Raw genomic sequence first — 25,312 nt, 5'->3', positions numbered from 1 at the left:
TATCAGTAGGTTTTTCCGGCGCCCCAGTTAGAAATCCGATTTCTAACCCTATATCTCTTTCTGTTGGACCTTGTAAATTTGAAACACCCCTTATTTTGACGACAGGTTGTGGCGAGAACTTGTTAGGATTAGATTTGTTAAAAAGATTGTATGCGACATTGTATTGCTCTCCTTCTGGAGTGCAACTCACATTGGGTAAGAAAGTGGTTTCACCAATGTATTTGTCAAAGGACAGATTTCCACCAGAATTTTCGTCTCTTCCTAATACTCTTTGGGCTACTGGACCTAATGATGTAGGTCTTTTGGAAATTCAGCCATATGTGATAACATTAAAAGCCAATGTTAAAATGCCACGTATTCCCCAATACAAGATCTCTAGTGAAGGGGAAAAAGCGTTGATGGCAATTATTCGTGATCTGATTGAGAAGGATGTAATTGAAGAGACAAGAGGCAACGTTTGCAATAGTCCTGTTTTGCCTGTCTTGAAGCACACTGACCCTACTCAGCCACCTGTTTATAGGTTTGTAATTGATCTTAGAGAGGTGAACAAAATAGTTGTGCCACAGTTTCCAGTCGTCCCCGATATCACTGCATTGTTGACAATGATTCCGGCTTCAGCCACTTGGTTCTCAGTAATAGACCTGAAGAATGCTTTCTTCAGCATCCCTATTGCAGAAGAGAGCAGGGACATTTTTGGCTTCAATTTGGGAGGACGAAGCTTCAGATTTAAGAGAGCTCCTCAAGGCTATTGTGAAAGTCCATCCATCTATAGTCAGGCTTTGAAAGCACAACTTGACACTCTTATGTTACCTGATGGCGCCACTCTCATTCAATATGTCGATGATTTGCTAGTTGCCGCAGATACTAAGGAGATCTGCAAAGAAGCAACATTGTCATTATTGCGTCATTTGTCTGATTTACACCACAAAGTGTCCCTTTCAAAGTTACAGTATTGTCAAAAAGAAATGACCTATTTAGGTCATCTCTTTTCGAAGGAGGGAAGGCAACTGACCCCAGAGAGAATCAGAGCTGTTGCAGCAATGAGTGTGCCAAGAACACAAAGAGAAGTGCGTGCTTTCTTGGGTATTACATCATATTGCAGACAATGGATACCTAATTTTTCGTTAATAGCCAAACCCTTGGTGGCATTAACTTGTAAAGATATACCGAATCCCGTCCCATGGTCTGAAGATTGTCAGAAAAGTTTTGTCGAATTACGTGATGCATTATGTTCAGCTCCTGTGTTGGGTACCCCCAACTACAGCAAGCCTTTTACATTGTATGTCCATGAGAAAGAAGGTTGTGCGTTAGCAGTTTTGACACAACAGTTTGGAGACAGGGAGCGTCCATGCGCCTATTTCTCTTCAACCTTAGACCCAGTAGCTAAGGCACTACCGAGCTGCTTAAGAGCGGCAGCGGCAGCTGCTGTTTCTATCCGACAGTCTGCTGGTTTAGTGATGAATAACACATTAGTCGTAATGGTTCCACATGCAGTGGACACGTTGTTAAACAGAACCAAGACACAGCATTTAACTAGTGCTCGATTGTCAGGTTACGAGTTGACATTGTTAGCAAGCCATGTACATATAAAAAGATGCACTACACTTAACCCAGCTACGTTATTGCCAATTGTGATGGAGTTAGATACTTCTGAACAACATGATTGTCTCCGTAGAACAGAAGAGGAAACGAAAGGGAGAATAGACCTTCTGGACACTCCCATTGCAAAGAGTGATGGTACTTTGTGGGTGGATGGTTCATGCTTTAAGCTCCCGAATGGTGACACGACTGCGGCGTATGCTGTGACAACTTTGTGTACGATTGTTGAAGCTGCACGTATCCCACATAATTCAGCCCAAGCAGCTGAGTTAATAGCCCTAACAAGAGCATGTACAGTATCAAAAGGAATGAAAGTGACTATCTATACCGATAGCCAATATGCGTTTGGTGTGGCCCATAGTTTTGGGCGTTTGTGGAAGGAACGTGGGTTCCTGACCTCGCATGGAACTAAAATACAGCATGGTCAGTTGGTAAATGAGCTCCTTGATTCACTTACTTTACCGTTGCAAGTTGCGATTGTGAAGTGTAGCGCACATAAAAAGGTGACTGATGATGTTGGTCGTGGGAATGCATTTGCTGACAAGGTCGCAAAAGAAACGGCAAGGAATGTGATGAGCCGAATGTATGTCGCGAGCCCTGCAAGATGGATTGGTGATGTTGGAATGTGTGAAGACACAATAGAAAGCGTGAAATCGATTCAAGCTGAAGCCACAGAGAGAGAATTGAGTGTGTGGAGAGAAAGTACGGGTAAATTGGATGCGAATGGTTGTTGGGTCGAGTTGTCAGAACATCAGAGATGGTTGCTACCCGATTCGTATGTGCTTGCAGTAGTTACAATGGCTCATGGAATGGCTCACATCAGTGTGTAAGGAATTTGTAAGTTGTTGGCCCCAGTATGGCAAAATGCAGGAATTCCCAAGTGCGCAGAAAATGTAGTTAAAAATTGCATGGTATGCCTGAAACACAACCCTGGTAGAGGAACCCCAACTCCAGCTGGTCATTTTGCACCTCCTACGTATCCGTTTGAGGTTTTGCAGCTAGATTTCATCCACATGGAGAGGTGCAACAACTTAAAATATGTACTCGTTGTTGTTTGTGCCTTTTCAAGATGGGTGGAAGCCTATCCCCTAAAAGACAATACTGCGCTATCCACAGCCAAAGCCCTTGTGAAAGAGTTCTTCCCTAGGTTCGGAGTGCCGAGAATGATCTGGAGTGACAATGGAAGTGAATTTGTGGGTCAAGTGATGAAGAAAGTATGCGAAGGGCTAGGCATCAACCAAAAGTTTCACGCTGCAAATCACCCCCAATCAGCTGGATTAGTGGAGTGCTATAACGGCACTCTAAAGCTAAAATTGGCCAAGATACAAGCGAGCTCTGGTCTCAAATGGCCTGACGCTCTACCCTTAGCACTCCTATCAACCAGAATGACTGTGCATTCACGAGTGAAACTTAGTCCTTACGAAATAGTCTTTGGCCGCCCGGCCAATATATGGGGAGTGCCTAGGCCCAAGAAATTCAGCGAGATAGAGCATCCTGTCTTGCTTGACTATCTGTATGAATTGACGGCTAAATTGCGTGTCTTACATCAACAGGTCCACGACACCTTGCCTCCGGTCTCTGAATCTCCAGGTCATCCCATTGAGCCTGGATCCTGGGTTTTAATAAAGAACTTTCAGCGAACCAAAAACGAGCAGCCCAGGTGGACCGGACCGCACCTCGTTCTTCTCTCCACAAGATCAGCTGTTCGAGTAGAAGGGAAGAAACACTGGATCCATGGGACCCATTGCAAAAGGGTACCCCTACCTCTGACGTGACCGGTGGGTCCAGGAAGGTATCGCCGACTCAGAGACTGAAACCGTGCCACGTTTTTTGCCTTTCAGCGATGCACGAATAAAAGGAACACTCACTGAGAAAGAAAGTGATGACATTTTACAATCAGCAGTATCACCGTCAGTCCGATTGGACACTACAGAACCTGAACTCCTTTTTCAGGACCACACGATACCTGGGACTAACCGTTATAATCTACGACCAAGAATAAAGGACAAATAAAACAGTTTACTTTTCTTCTCTTTAACAAAGTTCTCCAATATGGAAAATTATTTTTGAATGACTTTTTGCTTTTTGTATTTTTTGAACCTCCATCCGGGTTCAGCTGTAGGATCGTGGCTGAAAAGACTCAGGGGGGTAGCCTGTGGACACAAGGTCTACAGGTCTGGTTTGTTCTAGGGCGGCCTGGAACATTCAGAACACTCCTAAGTGAAGTAAACCAACCGCCACGAGCGGCAACGGTTAGAGGATGGAATCTTTCCAAAATGGAGAACATGTTGAAAGACTGAGTTTCAAGAAGAGAATATGTGAAACGATAACCAGGAAACGGTTTTTGCTGCTGTGCATTTTTATGTTATTTAGTATACTTATGTTTTTTATAGGATATATTTTATTCTGTTTTAATGTGATATTGGCACCCACTACCTCGTCTGCACCTCCTCCTTCCACTGTTTCCCCACATTCTTTTCAACTCCTCCCTAAACATGAATCTGCTAGGAGACTAGAGTTCATTAATAACTCCTTCATCCAGCTTTTGCACCAACACCAACTAGTGATAAATACAACTAACTGTTGGGTGTGTGGCCTTATGCCTCACACAGCAGATAAAGGTATCCCTTATCTGATCCTGCCTTTTAGCCACAATGGTTCCGTGTGGGCATTCAAAACGATATTCATCTATGCACACTACCCCCTACGTTTTGCGGAAGACAACCCTAAGAAAAATGCTTTGGTTAAAGGAATCATAGACATGATGAAGGACAATATCTCCTACGAGACTATCCCCAGAGATGAGACAATGGCATATATAGGATGGAACATGACCGGATATGAAGCCACAATGAATGAGAAACAGCAAGCTAAGATATCTTCCCTGATTTGGGTTGTACCCCATCAGGGTCACCTGTGTCTGCAAGGTACTGGCAAGAATCCCAGAGCTCAGCTAGGGGAAAGCGTCTGCACTGAGACATATGTCTTCGCATCTCAGACCTCCCCTCCGCTTTTGGCAGCTAAGGGTACCTATTTCATCTGCCATGATAGAGCCTTTACATGGTTGCCCCCTGACTTTTTGGGCACATGCTTCGTTTCGTTCCTGTTGCCCCCTACCTACACAGCAGCAGCAGATTACCACAAGACAAGGATAGTTAGAGGCATCTTCAGTGAAGAAGACACTGCAGGACAAGAATTTGGGGACTTCGTAAAGGGTTTTCTGCCGTTCTGGGGACAAATAAGTAACAGCAGGAGTATAAGGCAATTGATAAGAGTGGTTGAATCCACTGTGGCTGAAACCGCTGGTGCCCTTGGTAACTTGACTGCTGAGCTCCAGTCGGATCGTTTTATGACCCTTCAGAACAGGGTCGCATTAGATGTCATACTTGCAGACCGGGGTGTAGTATGTACATTGATCCAGTCGAGTTGCTGTGTTTTTGTCCCAGATAACGCTCCAACAGTATACCAGGCCATCTCCAAACTGCATAGAATTTCCGAATCTATTCATTTAGATAAAGGAGATTGGTCATTAATGGGATGGCTCTGGGAACTGATATCAGCATGGGGATGGAAGATTCTGATGGTCATTGGGATGATCTTGGCCATTCTTTTCCTGTTCTGTCTATGCGTGCAGTGTGCTCCTGCGATATTTGGCCTCTGTGTTACATCATGCATAAGGAAACCTGCACCAAGAGACGAGCTAAATACTAGGATGATGTTACAGCAACATCTCAACGACTTTAGAAACATAGACCTGGACTCAGATTAGCATGAGAATAGGTTTATTGCCTATGTAAGGGCAAAAGGAGGGTTTGTGGTTCTAAAAAATTCTGGACCCATGTAATCTGCTTTGCCACAGCAGTACGATTTTAGTATCAAAAGACCGATAATGACTAGTACACTAAGCATGAGCATTTTCGCTCAATTCCAGCAGAGTTTTCACCTCGAAATCGCCATTTTCGTCCTGCACTCGTGGCTCCCATTTTATACACGACAGCCATTTTAAAAGTTGCCCTCACATAGGCTTATAATACAGTCAGATTTGATTCCAAGGACACATACACCTTGATTGACTTTTCTCTGACCTGGGCAAGCTGGAACCATTGCCTCAGGCCAAACCTGTTTGGTCAGTCCCTCTCCCAGTGGCCGAATCAGATAGCATCAAGGCACACCAGGCCATAAAACCCTTATTATCGCTCACACACCCTGCCTAACTTGCTCACACCTGCACCTGCTCTTTTCTTCTTCTTACTTTACGAGGGGGAGGTGCCCGTTTTTATTGGGGGTCCACACTTATCTGATGTGAAATTCTAGGCCTTGCCGGGTAATTTATTATGGGTTGGATGACATGAAATATGAGGTTTCATCATGACACTGTTTTTTCCTTTGTAGTGAAAACATGTGAATGACCAACCAAAATGTCAAGAATGTTTGCCTGAAGCTTAAAAAACTGTATATAAGGAAACCTGATTTTGCATTGACACACAGTCTCCTGAGAACATACAAGTCGTGCTGTTGTACTTCTAGGACGCCTGTCAATTGGTTGCAGCCAATAAATTCGATCTTTGACTTCACCTAGAAGACTCTGAGTTTCTGTAGTCTGAATCAGGAAAGTACCCGAGGTCTTTGGGTGTACCCTGGCACCGCTGGGTTACCGGATCAGTACCGGTTCGAAAAAACCCAGTACCTCAGTGCCCCATCAGTGGCTCCACCTGTCCTTGAGGTCCATAGGAAGGGTCTAAAGCACTCTCATTAAAGGGTGCCACAGCACCTTTATTTTCACTTTGCGATATTAAATTGAATTGTTAACCATCCCTTTAGTTGTGTCAGGTGTGATATGACGTGTTGGCTGCTGTGCATGCACAGGAAAGAAGCAGGACACTGATCCGCTACCACTGGAAGACCCGCGGGTGGCCGGAGGAAGAACAGCATGCAGAGGCTCGGCAGCCGGAGGGCCCCAATAAGCCAAGGAAGAGCTGCGGCAAGTCGATACGCGGCTGTAGGTAGAGCTGCGGTCCGATGGAGAGCTGCAGGTGGAGAAGCGACAACCCGGATAGCTGCAGTTAAGCCGAACGTTGCTCTGCTGCCACAGGAGAAGCAGCAAGCCAGAATGCAGAAGAAGCTGAGAGCAGTAGGGGGCCGACAGAGTGTCTGTGGCCCCCTGGTGAGGGGGGCCACCTTGGTTCATAGCCAAAGGCATATCTGACTGCACTATCGCACTGCCGCAGGTGGAGAACCGGCAGTCCAGGGATTTGCACAGTAAATTGAATTAACTATTAGGCTGCTGGCGGCCCTACCCGCACGCCCCTGTACTGTTAGAGTATTGAGGCAAGAGGATTGCATCAGATCATACAGGACCGCAGTGTTGCAGTGCCGCGAGTGGAGATGCGATACTATTGCGACTCCTGAGACGGGATCCATCAATTGTGGATATTGGAGGCAACTTCCAAGCCTCCATGCCCCCAAGCCCCCATGTCCCCCGGTGAGGAGAGGGGGCTTCATTGGACCGTATTGGGTTGCATTGGACTCAGAACTGTGAAGCTGGAGTCATGTTAAGCTCCTAGGGGACGAGGTCACAATCCGGTGAGGAGTTTCCAGACTCTGGGGCTGCAGGAGTACCGTAAGAACCGTAGGAGAGCTGCTGTGGAGTCATAGCTATTGCTTATCTGAATCCTTCTTCCATCTTCCCTGGCTAATCTTGGCGCCTGGTCCTCAGTACTTAGCCTTAGAGGAGCGTTTTGAAGCCTCTGAGGTTCCTGAAGCAGCCTGCCTTTTGAATCCCTCCCAGGAGGTGCTGTTAGGCGGCCTGAAGCCTGCTAGGTACTTTGTTGGGGCCAGTATGACAGTTTGGCATTTGCTCTCAGGGAGGGTTGTCCCCATGAGAGCATGTAAAAACACAAAATCAAACCCATTGACATATAAGGATGTTAGTAGGCTCCAGGTAAAAAGCTTAAACACTATCCTTTCCCTTATACAAAATGGAAAGTCAACTGATACCACCTCTGTGGCAGAAGCAGCTGTTCTGGCCCTTGACCCATCCAGTGACAGAGAACCGGGCGCAAACTGTACCTCGTCATTTACTTCAGGGGTCAAGTGCCGTCCTGTAGGCGCTACAAAGGAGAATAGCATAATTGTAAGCTGTTAGGGCGCAGGTGATCATATTATTGAGGACTTTACTGTGCCAGATATTGAGGTCAAAATGGTTCCAAATCTGAGGAGTTCTCTTGACTGTGGTATAGCTAAGTCTCCGGCGGGCTTAACACATTCACTGATGTAGACTCCTGAGCTAAAGCTTTTTAGTAGCACTCCTTCAGATTATGGAGGTAATTTGACGGAAGCACCGCCAACAGGCTGGCGGTGCTTCCTGGCCTATTACGACCGCAGCGGTAGCGCCGCGGTCGCACCTCCGGGGCCGGCGGTTTCCCGCCGTTTTAGCCCCGGCGGTGATAATCCGCCAGGGCAGCGCTGCCCTGGGGATTATGACCCCCCTACCGCCAGCCTGCTTCTGGCGGTTTGCACCGCCAGGAAGAGGCTAGCGGTAAGGGGTGTCCTGGGGCCCCTTGGGGCCCCTGCACTGCCCTTGCCACTAGCATGGCAGTGCAGGGGCCCCCTAACAGGGCCCGGCAGACAGTGAAAAGCGCGACGGGTGCAACGGCTCCTATGTTGCGGCCTCATTCCCACTGGGCCGGCGGGCGCAAACTTGGTTTGCGCCCGCCGGCCCAGCGGGAATGTCATAATGGGGGCCGCATGAGTGTGGCCGCATTGGCGGCCGCATGGCGGTTACCGCCTGGCGGGCGGCGGTAGCCGCCCGCCAAGGTAGTAATGACCCCCTATGTGTCCTCGGTCTTACAGACATCCGTTACACATGATCTTGACATTCCTAAAAACTTGTCTGGTGACCATCCCGGTCAATATGTAATGTTCTGAGTCTTTCAAATAATTGGAGAGAATCTTATCCTCTATTTTGTCTTTATTAGAAAAATCGTGGAACAACTCTTATGACATGCAGGACATTTTATTAGTTATATTAAAAGTGCTGTTGGGCCCAGGAGAGGAGGAGTCTGTATTGGGCATATTTCATCTGCTACACGAGCCCTGTAGGAAACTGGGATTGGCAGAAATTAGTTCAGCATTTTGGGCCTCAGTATGTACTTCTGATGAAGTGCCTTCAAAACGATCTTCATCCTATGAAAAGGGAACTCAGGTCTACTGTTTAATCCCCCAAATTAAAGGTTCTTCTTTCAATTCTTTTAATTTTTAAGGTGTTCCTAAATTTATATCGATGGTTTTATATGAAAAAGAGGTATGTTGCACTTCATTCTTAACCAAATTAGTTTGTTTCACTGTATATTGATATTGATGCACTTTAATTATATTGTTGAAATTTTAGTACAGTGGTCATGTTGTCAGAAAATGTGTGTTTTATGTGGACCTCCTAGGAGTTCCGAATCATTAAGTAAATAAACATGGAGTCCCTCAATTATTGGGTCTGCCTGCTGCTCAGGCGGGGCCGAGGGCCGCAGCACAGAAGCCTTACTTTCCCTTAGAACATCCTTAAACTGGTATTATTATTTACCTTTCTGTTTTCTCTGAGTCAAAAGACCGCCATGGTTAGAATGAGGGCCTATATTTGATGTTTCTGTTCTCTCACAGTAACTTTTATCTTGATAACTGAAGACTTGTAGGCCCTAATACTTTAACTTGAATTAATTCTTTTTAAACTTAGGGCACAGCAGCAGAGTATAGATGTCATTAAATATCATATCTCTGACCATGCTGTGTGTTGAAGACACCTAACGTTATTTACCTAGTGTAGCCAGTTACATTATAGGCCTCCTGCTGCTGCATGAAGGCATTGTTTATCACCAGAAATGTGTTTACACCTCTGTCCTCAGTGCAAGCAAATAAGGATCAACAACATGGATTTTTTCTGGTAATTTCACCTAACAAGAGAACCCTTAAATGAAATCCACGTCCACTTCCATTTTACTTCTGATGTGACCAACACTTTGCTAGATTTCTGTTTTGAATGTCCAATTACAGCTCAGACAGTAGAAAAGCAGATTACAATAAATTAGTGCAACATCACCTAAATTGAAGAATTTTATCTCAAAGCGTGAAGATAATGTTAATGTCAGTTAGGAATGTCACCACTGTTTTTCAGCTACTGCAATAACTTAATGAAGACATTGTTCCTGAAAATTGTTCTGCCCTTATCTTTTAAAACTGTGCTAAGCGAACCATTATTGCTGTTGAAGCAGTTATTTTAAAAGCTAAAAATAATTTCTCTTCTGCAAAACATATACCCCAAAAAGGGAGTTTATTTTCTTCACAGACTTGAAGTGGCAACCTTTGTTTTGGCGTGCACCAGCAGCGAATCCTTGTTTTCTAAATCTATGACAAAACTAAAGCTCATCAACTGTTCACGGGGAAAAGTACTTCTTCCGTGTTCACGGTATATTAAATTGTTTTGAATGATACTGCCCTACAGCTTGGGATGAGCAATTGAGTGCCTCTGAAGCTACAGCTATACTCGGACTTCTGTTTAAAAAAGTGAGGAAGAAGATGGAAAGCCACTTAGTTTTTCTAAGAGGAAATTATTTTACTTCCCTTGAGCCTGCTATAATCATTCGCCTGTAGAGCGATTTTTAAAAAGAAAGATTTGGGAGTTTTATAACTGACTTGGACATGTAGCTTGATTTTTCTGAGACCTATTATGTAACTTTAATAGAACCTTGCTGTTTAAGAGAGAATATAACTGTAGCGTAATGAGTAGTCCTACCCCTTTACGTTGTTATTACATTTACTTACCTGTTACAGTGCATGTTTTCTTCCATTTTACATTGCATGCCCCAGCTCCTTTCTCTGCGTGGGTTCTAACCTCAACAATTCAGGCACTTGGAGTTGGAGTTCACAAGAGGAGCTGCTGAGCTTGAGCTCCTGTTTAGGAAATAAAAGTCACATTATTCTTACCTCTATAAGTTGTATCCTCACTCAAAAATAACCTTTCCTGTCAACTGAACTCAATTCGACTATCTCTTAATTGAATACATTTTAACTGCTCCACTTTACATGTGCACAGGATGGCTACTTGCTTTTTCTTTGAAGTTGCAGTCTCAAATTTCCAATTAAGAGAAAGTCAGTCCTAATTTAATTGCCAGGAACTTATGCAGCAACTTGACAATATGTTCTCAGATTAAGCAAGACATACACATAGGCCCTCATTACAACCCTGGCGGTCGGTGCTAAAGTGGCACTAAAACCGCCAACAGGCCGGCAGTAAAAAAAATGGAATTATGACCGTGGTGGAAACCGCCAACATAGACAGCCACTTTAACACTCCGACCGCCACGGCGGTACAAACAAACACCGCAGCGCTAACCGCCAATAGACAGACGGAGGACAATGTACCGCCCACACTATTACAACCCACCAATCCGCCACCTTTTCCGGGGCAGATTCACTGCAAACAAAAACACGGCAGAAACAGGACTTCGAAGGGAAAACGCTCACCTCTACACAACCCACGAGGAATCAGGACGCCATGGAACCCGAGCTCCAGATTCTGCCAGCCTTTATCTTCCTGCTCCTCTACCAGGAGCACGAATTCCGGCGGCGAAGACAACGGTGAGTACTGCACCTACGACACAGGGGAGGGGGGAGGAAAAAGAGAGTGACACACACACACGCAACACCCCCACCCTCACCCACTACAACACATACACTAATACACATTGATACATAACAGTTACACCCCCCAACCCCCCTTGGAAGAATGCAAGGTCAAAAGGAAATGAGTCGAATAATTGTGATATATTCAATTACATACATCAAAAATATTTACAAATACATACATTTGTAAAATATACAATGATATACACCAAGAACACAAGTCCAAGGTATTCCACCATCATAGTCCGTGGATCACTGGGCCCAAAAGGCACGGGGAGGCCCACACTCAATACCCGATCAAAACGGAGAGAACATTGCAGGGGTATCAGATAGAAATAAAACAGGCACCTCAGGGGGAAGGGAAGGAGGGGGCACCTCAGCCGGTTGAGTGCACGACCCCAGATCCACGAGGGGGCTCCATGCCCACACTTCAATCCTTGGGAGTGCAAAGCCACAGTCTCACAAGTCTCTACAGTGGGTGGGTTGCCCACTGTTCAATCCTGGGGAGTGCAAAGCCACAGTCCCACAAGTCTCTACAGTGGGTGGGTTGCCCACTGTTCAATCCTGGGGAGTGCAAAGCCACAGTCTCTCAAGTCTCTACAGTGGGTGGTTTGCCCACTGTTCAATCCTGGGGAGTGCAAAGCCACAGTCTCTCAAGTCTCTACAGTGGGTGGTTTGCCCACTGTGCAAACCTGGGGAGTGCAAAGCCACAGTCTCTCAAGTTTCTACAGTGGGTGGTTTGCCCACTGTTCAATCCTGGGGAGGGTGGTTTGCCCACTGTTCTATCCTGGGCAGTGCAAAGCCACAGTCTCTCAAGTGGATAACAGTCACCACTTGTTTCTGGAGGGGGCCTTGTGCTCAGAGTGCTTCATCCTGCCAAGGACTGAGGTAGTGGATGTGATTCTCCACTGGTTCTGGAGGGGGCTTTGTACCCAGAGTGCTTCATCCTGCCAAGGACTGAGGTAGTGGATGTGATTCTCCACTGGTTCTGGAGGGGGCCTTGTGCCCAGAGTTCTTCATCCTGCCAAGGACAGAGGTAGTGGATGTATCTCTCCACTGGTTCTGGAGGGGGCCAGAGTGCTACATCCTGTCCGTTGCGGACTCAGTAGCGTCGGAATCATTTGCGCTGACTGGCCTGCGTTGCTGCTGGCGGTGGTGTCCTGGGCAGCGGTTCAGCTGCTGGCGGTCTTGTCCTGGCCTCTGGGGCTGCTGGCGGCGGTGTCCTGGGCCAGTGGTTCAGCTGGTGGCGGTCTTGTCCTGGCCTGCGGGCTGCTGGCGGCGGTGTTCTGGGCAGCGGTTCAGCTGCTGGCGGTCCTGTCTGTGGCAGCGGGGCTGCTGCTGGTGGTCTTGTCTGTAGCAGCGGGGCTGCTAACGGTCACTTCCCGGGCAGTGGGGCTGCTGCTGGAGGTCCTGTCTGTGGCAGCGGGGCTGGTGCTGGCGGTCTTGTCTGTGGCAGCGGGGCTGCTGGCGGTCGCTTCCTGGGCAGTGGGGCTGCTGCTGGCGGTCCTGTCTATGGCAGCGGGGCTGCTGGCGGTCGCATCCTGGGCAGTGTGGCTGCTAGCGGTCGCCTCCTGTGCAGTGTGGCTGCTGGCAGTCTTGTCCGCCGTGCTGATCTTCCCAGACTTGCCGGTTTTACTGTGCCCTTTTCCCACCTTGGATGGTGTCACAGCTGTCTCCACACTCCCAACTGTACCCCTGGGAGCGGCTTTTGTGGCTGGTTTCTTTCCCCTCTCCCGCCGGGCACTGGCCAACCTTTTATGCTTGACAGGTGGGGGACTGTACGTGCTGTGGCTCCTTGCCACACTGCTTGCCCTGCTGCCTGGTGCACTCCATAATCCGGTGACTACTGGCACCACTGGTCCCGCCGATGTGTGGAGAGTCGGGCCATAGGAGACTGACGGGTTGAGGGAGGTGAGGGAAAGAGGTCAAGGCTGGCCAGGAAAAGTTTCTTAGGAACACTGGGACGGATAGCTCAAGGGGGTTTGGGAGTGGAGGAAGAGTTTGTGGTTGTAGGAGGTGTACGTTTGGTGACTTTCGGTGAAGGTGCATGGGCTGGAGGCTGTCGTGAGGTGGATGGCTGTTGGGTGGGTGTGTGGCTGCATTTGTGTACCTTGGGAGGTGGCCTCACAGACACACTGGTAGAGGACACAGGGGATGTGTGAATGGTAGTGGGGGTGGTGATTGCACGTGAGCGGGGTGTGGTGGTGGGTGTGCTGGTGATGGACGTAGTGGCTGAGGATGTAGTGCATGCAGGTGTGAGTGGAGACGAGACAGGGATGGAGGAGGGAGACAAGGAGGAGGGGGACACAATGGAGGCAGTGGATGTTGTTGTGTCTGCATGTGTGTGATGCTTGCGTGAGTGCCTGTGGGATGTGTGGTGCTTATGTTTGCCAGAGCTTCCCTTGTGTGTTGAGGTGTGTGCATGCTGGTCTGATGGTGTGCTTGGGATAGTCCACTAGCGCCAGCGGAGGTGGTGTGCAGTTCATCGTCCAGGCTAGTGTCAGGGGCCCCTTGTTGTGCCCCAGTGTCCCTCCTGGTGTTGATGAGTTCCTTCAGCACCCCTACAATGGTGCCCAGGGTGGAATTGATGGATTTGAGTTCCTCCCTGAAGCCCAAATACTGTTCCTCCTGCAGCCGCTGGATCTCTAGAAACTTGGCCAGTACCGTTGCCATCGTCTCCTGTGAATGGTGGTTGGCTCCCATGATGTTGGAGAGGGCCTCGTGGAGAGTGGGTTCCCTGGGCCTGTCCTCTCCCAGTCGCACAGCAGCCCTCCCAGTTCCCCTGTGTTCCTGGGCCTCTGTCCCTTGAACCGTGTGCCCACTACCACTGCCCCCAGGTCCTGTTTAGGAAATAAAAGTCACATTGTTGTTGGGGTGGTGGGTTAGCCTGGTTTCCCTGTAGTGGTGGACACACTGCTGCTTGGCATGTCCTGGGGACAGAGATATGGGCCCTCTGGGTGGGTACTGTGCTGGTGTTTTCAGAGAGGGGAAGCTCTGTAGTGGCCTATGCCAGTGTGAGGGGAACCGACTGTCCCAAGGTCCCAGATGGGCCGGGCTGGTCATCTAGATTCAGTTGGACAGAGCTGCTGTCATCACTGTGGGCCTTTTCTGTAGAAGCAGCTCAGAGTGAGCAATAATGTCCTGTTTGAGAACAGAGTGCTGGCATAGGCAAAACAGCTAGAAAAACTGAAAATAAAACAAGACCGTAAAAGTTGCTATTGTAATAATAATAAAATAATCCAAATAAAATACATCTAGGTTAGAGTGCACTACCGCTTGGCCTAGTGTGCTAAAATAAAGTGCACGGCGATATAGCTAAAATGGCTACACAACACCCTCCCCTTGTCGGTTGAAGGTGGTTCAAAGCCTAGTTACAGATAAAATTGCTGCTAAAAAACCTCAACCTAAGATATACATGTAAAAATGAATGTCAATTATGACAAGTCGAAGGGACATGTGAGCATATAAAAGGACAATTTAAAATGTGTACATGTGGCATACAAAGACTGAATTTCAAAGTCAAAGTTATTTTTTTAAAGTTCCAATCGATTCTGGGACCTTAGAGGACAGGAAATCTTCCACTTCAGCAGATGTTAAAGCTGGAAAGGCATCACCAAAAAGGACCAGGGAGCAGTCATTTTCCATAGCCTCAGCCTCAGCCAAGAAGGCATTCTGTGGCGTACCAAAAGATGAGTTAAGAGCCACATCCTCCAGGAAGGGCAACTCATAGGCAGCTTCCCGTAGCAAACGCAACCTCAACGTTCATGTCTGGTAATGAGCCTTCAGCGAGAACATCAACAGATCAGTGTCCAATAAAAGCAAGCGCTGCGTAGAAAGACAGACTTCCAGTGCATATTTGAAAGAGCACCAGAGGCACCGAAACACGGGCTGCACACATTACAAAACCGGTCTGAATGACAGAGACCAGTCACACTCCAATTGCTCCAGGAGTGTTGCTCCAAAATACTGCATCATGCGTTCACGACACAGATGCACTGATGAGAGCACTTTCATTCCTCCTTGTTGCAGTGGGACAGCCATTGCGCATAAAAAATAGCAACATCAAAATGCCAACAATTATAGCCAAAGTTATTGGAAATCCCCCCAAAATACTGGAGAAAATTGAATGAATGGTTGACGGTATCAAACCGAATATTGAGGAAAAGGTGTGAATGAAACCAGACCCAACAACCTTAAAAAAGTTTGCGTTTTCAGTTATACTGGATGCATTAAATATCCGTCCCACGAGTTCACCAAAGTGTCTCGGAAAGTTTGTACTTAAAAGGGACTGTATCTCTGCTGACAACCTTGCCACCTGAAGTGCGTAGGTCTCAGGTGCAGATGTAAGAGCCACTTGCTTCTGAAACAATAAAGCCTTGAGTCTGCTCAACTTGTCAAAATTCACATTAGAAGTAGCAATGTGAGGCCAAATGTCTGCCACCTCTTTTATTTTAGTAGGAGAAAAAAGTAAGTTCCTGCAGCATGTAACAATCTTAGAGACCGAAACAACATAAACTATTCCGGCTCGCATCCCACAACAGTCTTCACCATTGAGGATAACATAGTTGCCGTTTGAAATCACCTGGAACGTAGGTCTAATCAAGGGGACAGGCACTCCCTTCAGATGACAAGCTAAATTTGTTGCAGACGCGTTACACGCCCCATGCAAGGACAGCTGTTTACAAACCATTGAATGGCTGACTGAAGTCTCGCATTCACTACCACTAAGAAAGACTTCTTTCATGCCACTGAGCCATTTGTAAGAGAAGGGTAGCTCCCACACCTCATGGATGTAACTATCTCCCAGCCTTTCATATCTGCCTACCAGAATGTGTTTTAAACAGGAGGTGAACTGAAGTGTAGAAATAGGCAGATTAATGACCCCGTGTATTAGCCATTGAGCAGATGGTATTTCAGCCACAGTAAAAGGCAACTTTTCGAATTTCTCGATATGTAGCATGACATAAGTCGCTTCTTTCTTAGCCATTAGTTGTTGTTGTTGCGTTAAAGAAAATATTTCCCTCGCACTGACATGTTGCCTGGGAACGCGACCCGCCTTCAGTGTTTAAAGTGTCCAACCCAACTGCATAATGGACCTTAGCTGTTTGTATAATGTCTATAGCAGAAAAGACAATGTTATTTAAGGTGTATATCCGGTCGGACAGGGTAATAATTCCATTATCCACAACAGCTAATGCCTTTTTTAGATTTTCCTGGTCTATTTGCCTTAACTGGGCAGCTGCTTCTTGTTGGGAAAGCTTTTCAAATTTCATTATATACTTCATATAAGAAACGCTTTCTGTGGTGTTTTCTGGGGCCCAACAGGTAGTCCTGTAAATCAGTATTATTGAACAGGAGACTGAGGTGCTCCCTAATCACATCTAGTGAGGAAGTTCTTAACCATTGCTGGCATAGTTTCCCTACACTGTATGTTGTAACTATACCTGCATGTTCGGATGATATATAGCAAGGGTCAGGCCTATTAGTTCTAAAGCCCCCTGAGGAGTTGATAAAACGTTGGTGATACCCATCGGTATCCACTGGCCACAATAACCACCCACCAGGACGTGTCAGTGAAACATTAAATGTGCCATTCTGGACCCATTCGTCGATCTGACCTTCAGTTGCATTTGTATATTTTTGCCATTTATAAAATCTTGCAGGGGCAGGTATACTGGGCGTGTTTAATTATTTGATCTTTGCTAAACCTAGACAACTTGTTTGTTGTACTGGTTCATTTAAGGATATCATTTGTACAGGTATCAGGCATGCCCTGAATAAAGCTTCCTTCCCCCTTATTTGCCAATGTCTAGTTCCCCACACACTTTTATGTCAATCGACTTCAGCCAATTTTCATAGCCTTCCATAGTCAACCGGGAAACAAAGGAATCCGAGTATATACATTTCATATTTGTCAATAATATGTGTATGTCTTTAGTAGGTGGCAATTTAAAATAATATGACTCAGCATTTTTAACATCATGCCCAGAAAAATATTTACACTTTTCAGAATATGTTTTGGAACTTCCTTGTAGTGGAGTCGGGCAATGTTCCCATTGTGTATAGTTAAAAATAGTTTTGGGGCTGCTTGCTTTGTGTAAGAAATGGTGCCCATAATAATTATAGCAAAACATATCACCATCATTTTCTTTAGAATGATAAACATCTTCGTTTTGAAATACTGTATAATACTGCAATTCAGTCATCATAGAATCAACATCCCAATCATCAGAAACAATGCCTGGTATTATTATATAATTCATGGAGAATCTGAACACATAAGGTATTTGAATGACTTCCATAGGGCCGTATATATCAAAAGTTACTTTATCCCAAACAATCCCATCAGGAATTGGTATTGTGGAATTGTTCACAAAAGACAAGTCTCTTCGGACCTGGTGTGATGAAAAGTGTGGTTTTAGGACCTCATCCACCAGTTCAAATGTTGATTTTTTCAGGAAGAATATGACCATGTATTAACAAAAAGAAAGTGATGACAAAACCAATCTAAAGTAGGAAAGCTAATGCAATCAAGGAAAGCCACAGATAGTTCCATGGAAAAATAAAGTATGTTATTTTAACCCAGTTCATTAGCTTACGTGTTCTTGACAGTTCAGGTGTTGAAGAGGCGAATGAGTCCGAGATGTTATCATTGATGTCAGCAAAATATCCAGAAGTAGTTTGTGCAAAAACTGGAGCTGTGTTAGCTGGTGGAGTTGGTGTTTCTCGCGGTGGCACTGAGTAAATTGCACCATCCGTTTGTGTTGAAGCTGTTTCGAAATGATCAATTATTTCTCTATTATTTGATGTAAGTGGAACCAATGCAAGATCATTTTCCACCCTTCCCAAGCTCAGAGAGGAGTCGGTGTTGTTGCTCATAACTTGTAGAGGAACTTCATGACCAATAGTGAGAGGGATTTGGGAACTCCTGGTTGTGCAGGATTGGCCACATGGTGTATTTGACATTGTCAATTGAGACAAAACGTTTTTCTTTGGCACCTGCCAAAGGTGGTGTAATTACAGTTCTGGCACTGTGGATTCCCAAGACTGGGACTGGTGCTCGATAAGAAGGACCAAATTATTTTTTCACAGCAACCTTTTCACACACTAATCCCCGACTTTTGGAGTCCAGCAGGTAGGCAGGTACATACTTGATTCCTGTGGAGGCAGCATTGATTGAAGAATTGTCGTCACAGAACTGTTGTAAATCCTGTAAGACGGTGACACGTTCATTTATGTCAAAGGGTGTTTCTGCCGCCTCCACGCAAGGACCATCAAGATCTGGAACATACATTTGAGTTCCAAAAAAGCACTAATATGAAGTAAGACCCCCCAGGGATCTTCTAGGCAGATTGTTAAGTGCTCTCTGAACTCCATACAGGTGATTAAGCCAACTACGACCCGTACCTAAGACTCTGGCTGTTAAGGATTGCTTTAAATCACAGTTTAATCGCTCCACAATACTATTTTCCTTGGGATGAAATGGAGACGAGTACTGCAGTTGCACCACCAAGGAAGCCATGGTGTCCCTGAATGCCCTTGAGGCGAAAGCAGGGCTCTGGTCCGAGTGGAAAGCCGCAACTGCATATGTACCAATAAAGACTCACAAATCTTTAATAACAGTCCGAGCATTGTGGCCACACCCATAGAAATCTGGAGCAAGGGGACGTGGTCTGGGCGCGATCCATTATGGCCGCCTAGGAGCCGATCTCCGTACGACGGCGGACCACGCGGCGGGGACGGTGGCACTGGAGGCGCACCAGAGGACCCCCGAACACAGCAGGGGCTGGTGTGGAGGTCGGTAACGGCGGGTGGCCGACACTCGCAGCGCGGGAGGAGTACCCTCCCTGGAGACGCGGAGCGAGAGGGGTGAGATCGAGGCCCGCGGCAGGCCTTCAAGCCGCGGCCTTGAGTGCGGAGACACCCCGGCGCAGAGTGACGCATCCCCCGCTGGAGCACGAGGAGGAGAGACGCGCCCTCCGCTATTACCTACACCTCGGTGGCGACTCGACTGCGGTCCCCGGAGCTGACGAGAGGCCGGGGCGCCGCCTACCCTTCCCTCCTTGCCGGCCGGTCAACGCCGGAGAGGGAGAATGGAGCTGGCCAGCGCCGTGGCCCAGAACAGAAGGAGGCCCGGCAGTGGTGAGGCACCTCCCAGTGCCTCCTCATCCCCCCCCTCGGGGCAACGGAACGCGGGGAGCCCCCCCTTGGCCTCCCTCCCCCATCAGACTGGTGACAGGAAGCCCCACCAGCGGAACATAGGGGACGGCTGCCCCCACCTCCCAACCTTGCCGACTACAGAGGAGGCCCTCCCGGTAATGGCAGAGGCCCCACGGAGGACAGAGGCGCGAGGGCTGAGTCGGTGAGCTGGTGAGGAGGAGAGGCACAAAGAGGTGAGGGAGGTGGATGAGTGAGAGGAGAGACGGGAGGGAGGAGAGAGAGAGAAATACAATAACGAACAGTCAGGGGAGGAAAACGGCGGGGAGTGGACCGGAAGAGGAAAAGGCAAAGATCAAAGAAGAAAACGCCATCTAATAGGAAGAGAGGCAAGCAAAGGACGGGCGAAGGAGAAGAAAAAAAAAAAGAAAAAAAGAGGAAAAAAAAGAGGAAAGAAAACGAATAATATAAAAACAAAAGGAGCAACATTACATTAACAGAAATAGCGAAAAGTCACTATTAACTCCAACAGAGCTAGAACCAATGAGGAATGGAGAGTAAAGAGGGCCAAGAGTAGCAGCGGACCTCAGCTCCAAAGCAACCCCTCTCTCCACGGACCCACGGACCCCCAAGCTAAGACGGGGGCTAAAGAGCAGCAAGAAGCCTCATCCCCACGCGGTCCTGACACAGCCCAGTGGGACGCTGCCTGTCATAGAGTCAGCATCAAACCCTTCCCCCCATATGCATCAAGAACAGCCTATTACAGGAGGTCGCTCGGAGAGGCAAACTGGTACTCGCTTGAACTCACCAACTACTCAGAGTCCTCCTCACTCCCCCTCCGTCACCCTCTCTTCTCTGCTGCCCGCACGCCCACGCTGGTTGCCCTCACTGTGACACGGACGGGCACCCCCCGGACTCCCATCAGCATGGAGAAACCTGCAATGCACAGAGGCAAGACGACGGGTAAAGCATTGGGTAAGCCTGCCCACCAACTACTCTTCTCCGAAGCCCTGCGCCAACAGAAGCACTCTTCCACTATGGACTCTTCACCCCCCCCCACATGCCATCATGTCAGAAGACGCTCAAGAAGTGTCATTGGACCGTATACTGCAGGAGATATCGGCAGTAGGTTGCAAACTGGAAGGCATGGATAATGCCATGACGAGATCCATGCGCCTGGAAATAGCGGGCTTCCAATCACAAATCTCCGGACTGGACCATCGGGTAGCGGCAGTGGAAAGTCAAGTGGCCCTACAGACTGACAGAGATCAGGAACTCTTACACCTCCGCAGTAAGCTAACCGACCTTGAGGACAGAAGCCGCAGAAACAACATCCGTTTCCTCGGATTTCCGGAAGGCATTGAGGGTACAGACATTCTCTCTTACTTGCGAGACACGCTCCCCAAACTAGCAGACACAGCATTTGATCCCCCTTTGGAATTTCAAAGAGCACACAGACTTGGTCTCAAGAGACAAAACGGAAAAGACCGCCCTCGCCCAATCATAGCCTGCTTCCTACGACCCGGGCAGGCACGCCAACTACTACAGATGTGGATAACTAAGAACGGAGAGTCACGAACCTTCTATGACCCAGAGGACCTGAAAACATTCCTAGAGGGACTACATGACCCGATCCAACCCATGGAATCAGCAACCCAACCCCCCCAAGACACACAGAACCAAACCAGGGGAGTGGGCCAACCGGAAACCGCTCTGGACACCGAGGGAAGATCTACCACAGACCCTCAAACCAGGGGCAGAGACTTGGAGAGATTAACGAAAAGCGTCGATGACAGGGGCCAAGTACTACAGACGGTAGCGATGCACACACAGCTGTCAGACAGAGATAAGTCCTGATCCCCTCTGAAACCCTAGGTGCCCGCTACCGGAAACCAACACGGATATGGTTTTCCTACAAGCCCTTGATGTCATGAACCACAGACTGTCAGGCGATACAGGAATTTTATGGCGAAGGAGATCTGATAAAGAGAAGAGATGAGTACTCTTTTTCACGTATACTCTTAAGACATTGTAATGCTGAGAACCATCCCCCCCCAGTAGGCTTTGATCGCCTTAGACTGTTTAGACTGTTTGGATTGTGTGATAGTTTCTGATGGCTCCTGATCGCTTTTGTTTTTTCCCTCCCCCCTCCACCTCTCTCCCCCTCATGTTTGGTAACACTTATCACACCCCATATCACTTCCCCCACCTGGAATCATGGCCTAATATACTCTCCGAGAAGCGTGGGAATTGACACAACACTCTTGTACATTGTGGGCTTGCCCTAGCTGTGGTGGGGCTAAATGGCTCTGAACTGGGTTTGGGCTCTGGGTCCCGGCCTGCTAATAGGCGCAGTAGTGGTCTAACGATGGGAGCTGGTGCAAAGCAGAGTAGACTACAGATGCTAAGACTTAGGGTATACAAATGCCGCAACCCTTCAGAACAACCAAGGGGGAGAGACCCTTGTAATAGCAGCACCTGTCCCTGCCCCTTCCCCACACTTCCCTTCCTCCCCCTCCTCGGGATACAGCTAAAACGCGGCCTCCCCCCGCCCTCGAGCCACAAACATACCCCCCCGGACATGACTGGAGACGTTTACGCAAGGGTCCGGGGCGCCTCGTAGGCGCCGCCCCCCCCGGCGCGGGGCCCGCTGGCCGGGCATCGATGCTCATTCGGCCTAGGTTTTAGACCCGCCGGTTAAAGCTCGTGTATATCGGGACTCGAGTTCCGTTCTTCCTTCCTTATCTTCTACTCTACTTCCTCTTTTCCCCACTGACTCACTATCTCCTTTTTATTTTATTTTCAACTCTCCTTCGTACTCTCCATACCTGGCGTTTCCCTTCTTCTCTTCCCAGCATCCTCTCCAGTTTATAGAGTCTATTCCATCCTCCCCGAGCCCATATCCCCGGGTGGGCTGACGCAGGAAGCAAGGATGCCCAACCCGATGGGAGCATCGGTAGTACCTCTTCGGGTCATCTCATGGAATGTAAACTGTCTCACCCACTTCATCAAACGGAAAAAAGTCCTATCCTACCTTAACTCTAAACAGACAGACATCGCCCTATTACAAGAGACACATCTAGACAGTCTTGAATCTGATAAATTGCGGCGTGACTGGGTGGGTACCGTCCTGTTTAGCTGCAATCCACCCTCACCCATTACGGAGAATGTCTCAAGGAAATGCGGGGTGGCGATCCTCTCACGTAAAACCCTCCCTTTCACGGTCCTCAGATCGTGGACTGACCCCGAGGGGTGATACGCATTCGCCAAACTGAAGATCGGGACTCTACACTGTGCGTGGGATCCGTCTATGCACCAACAGGTCCCAAACGTCTCTTTTTCCTACAGCTCAACCGACTTCTGACCGAAATAGGGCCATCCCGTTACGTTATAGGAGGAGATTGGAACGTAGCTAGGGATGCAGTGTAAGGAAATGGCTCCCTGTTGCAGTTACCCCACACTTTTTGCCTGATACTGATGCTGACTTGACTGAGAAGTGTGCTGGGACCCTGCTAACCAGGCCCCAGCACCAGTGTTCTTTCACCTAAAATGTACCATTGTCTCCACAATTGGCACAACCCTGGCACCCAGGTAAGTCCATTGTAACTGGTACCCCTGGTACCAAGGGTCCTGATGCCAGGGAAGGTCTCTTAGGGCTGCAGCATGTCTTATGCCACTCTAGGGACCCCTCACTCAGCACAGACACACTGCTTGCCAGCTTGTGTGTGCTGGTGGGGAGAAAATGACTAAGGGGGTCATTCCGACCCTGGCGGTCCATGACCGCCAGGGCCGGGGACCGCGGAAGCACCGCCAACAGGCTGGCGGTGCTTCCTGGGCCATTCCGACCGTGGCGGTAAAGCCGCGGTCAGAAAAGGGCAACCGGCGTTTCCCGCCGGTTTACCCCTGGCCCAGGGAATCCTCCAAGGTGGCGCTGCTTGCAGCGCCGCCATTGGGATTCCGACCCCCTTCCCGCCATCCTGTTCCTGGCGGTTTTTACCGCAAGGAACGGGATGGCGGGAACGGGTGTCGTGGGGCCCCTGCATTGCCCATGCCACTGGCATGGGCAGTGCAGGGGCTCCCTAACAGGGCCCCACAAAGATTTTCAGTGTCTGCTTTGCAGACACTGAAAATCGCGACGGGTGCCACTGCACCCGTCGCACCCCTACAAGTCCGCCGGGTCCATTCGGAGCCGGCTTCATTGTTGAAGGGGGTTTCCCGCTGGGCCGGCGGGCGGCCTTCTGGCGGTCGCCCGTCGGCCCAGCGGGAAAGCCAGAATGGCCGCCGCGGTCATTTGACCGCGGTGCGGTCATTCGGTGGTTCCCTCCAGGCGGGCGGCTCCTGCCGCCCGCCGGGGTCAGAATGACCCCCTAAGTCGACATGACACTCCCCTCAGGGTGCCATGCCAACCTCACACTGCCTGTGGCATAGGTAAGTCACCCCTCTAGCAGGCCTTACAGCCCTAAGGCAGGGTGCACTATACCACAGGTGAGGGCATAGGTGCATGAGCACTATGCCCCTACAGTGTCTAAGAAAAACCTTAGACATTGTAAGTGCAGGGTAGCCATAAGAGTATATGGTCTGGGAGTCTGTCAAAAACAAACTCCACAGCTCCATAATGGCTACACTGAATACTGGGGAGTTTGGTATCAAACTTCTCAGAATAATAAACCCACACTGATGCCAGTGTTGGATTTATTAAAAAATGCACACAGAGGGCATCTTAGAGATGCCCCCTGTATTTTACCCAATTGTTCAGTGCAGGACTGACTGGTCTGTACCAGCCTGCTGCTGAGAGACAAGTTTCTGACCCCATGTGGTGAGGGCCTTTGTGCTCTCTGAGGACAGAAACAAAAGCCTGCTCTGGGTGGAGGTGCTTCACTGGCTAGCAGGATCCCAGTGAGACAGGCAAAAACAAACTGACATACATGTAAAAATGGGGGTAACATGCCAGGCAAGATGGTACTTTCCTACAATGATTCTGTGATATTGTTCGATAGGCAATGTGTTTGCTGGAATTGGGTATTCCAGCTCGTATTGCAAAAATTCTTGAGTTTGTAACTTTGGGTCCAAAATGTAGTCTACATCAGTGGCTGTCAAAGATGTGGCCCACTATATCCAGCGTGGATGTAATGCCTTAGCATTAGGAATGCTTGCTTTTGTGACAGCCTCTAGGGATGGAATTGCAGAAACAACAATAATGTGTTTGCCCTAGGCTAGAGGTCTTTCTTTATTGACAGCCATCTGAACAGCAGTGAGAATTTTCTCAGTAGGAGCAAAACGTTGTTCTGGTACTGAGCACAGATGTGATTTGTAAACTATTGGGACGGACTCACCCTCATCAAAGGTTAAATAAGTGAAACCAATGGCCCCAGCAATTACTCGGATGACCAAGTGTGTTTTGTTGTCCCTCGTTTGTAGGTGTTGTGCCGCAAGCATGTCTGTCTGCAGTTCCCTAAGTATTCATGTGTGTTTGACTGTCCAAGATTTACTTGAAAAGTCAGGACGTATTAAGTCATATAAAGGTTTAATGCGTGAAGCATAATCCGGAATGCAAGTTCTGCCAAAATTTAGGAAACCCAATAGAGATTGGAGTTTTTGGATAATGTTTGGAGGTTGTAGTTGTGTGTATTTTTCCTAAGAATTGTGGCGCTAGTCTCTTTCCTTCACTTGATAGCTTGTATCCCAGAAACAGGACGCTAAGGAAGGCTATTTTTGTTTTTTTGAAGTTGAATTTGTAGCCAAATTCAGCAAATCCCACAACAATGCGGGCTACCCGTCTTAAATGTTGTAGCAAATCATCATCCGTAAGATAGATATCATCTACATCAGACAATGCTTCAGGGTCAGTGTCGTGCAAAATTGCAGTCACACGAGCTGCAAACAG

The sequence above is a fragment of the Pleurodeles waltl genome, chromosome 12 (assembly GCF_031143425.1).
Source record: "Pleurodeles waltl isolate 20211129_DDA chromosome 12, aPleWal1.hap1.20221129, whole genome shotgun sequence".
NCBI classification, from domain to species: domain Eukaryota; kingdom Metazoa; phylum Chordata; class Amphibia; order Caudata; family Salamandridae; genus Pleurodeles; species Pleurodeles waltl.
This window is presented reverse-complemented; position numbering follows the sequence as displayed.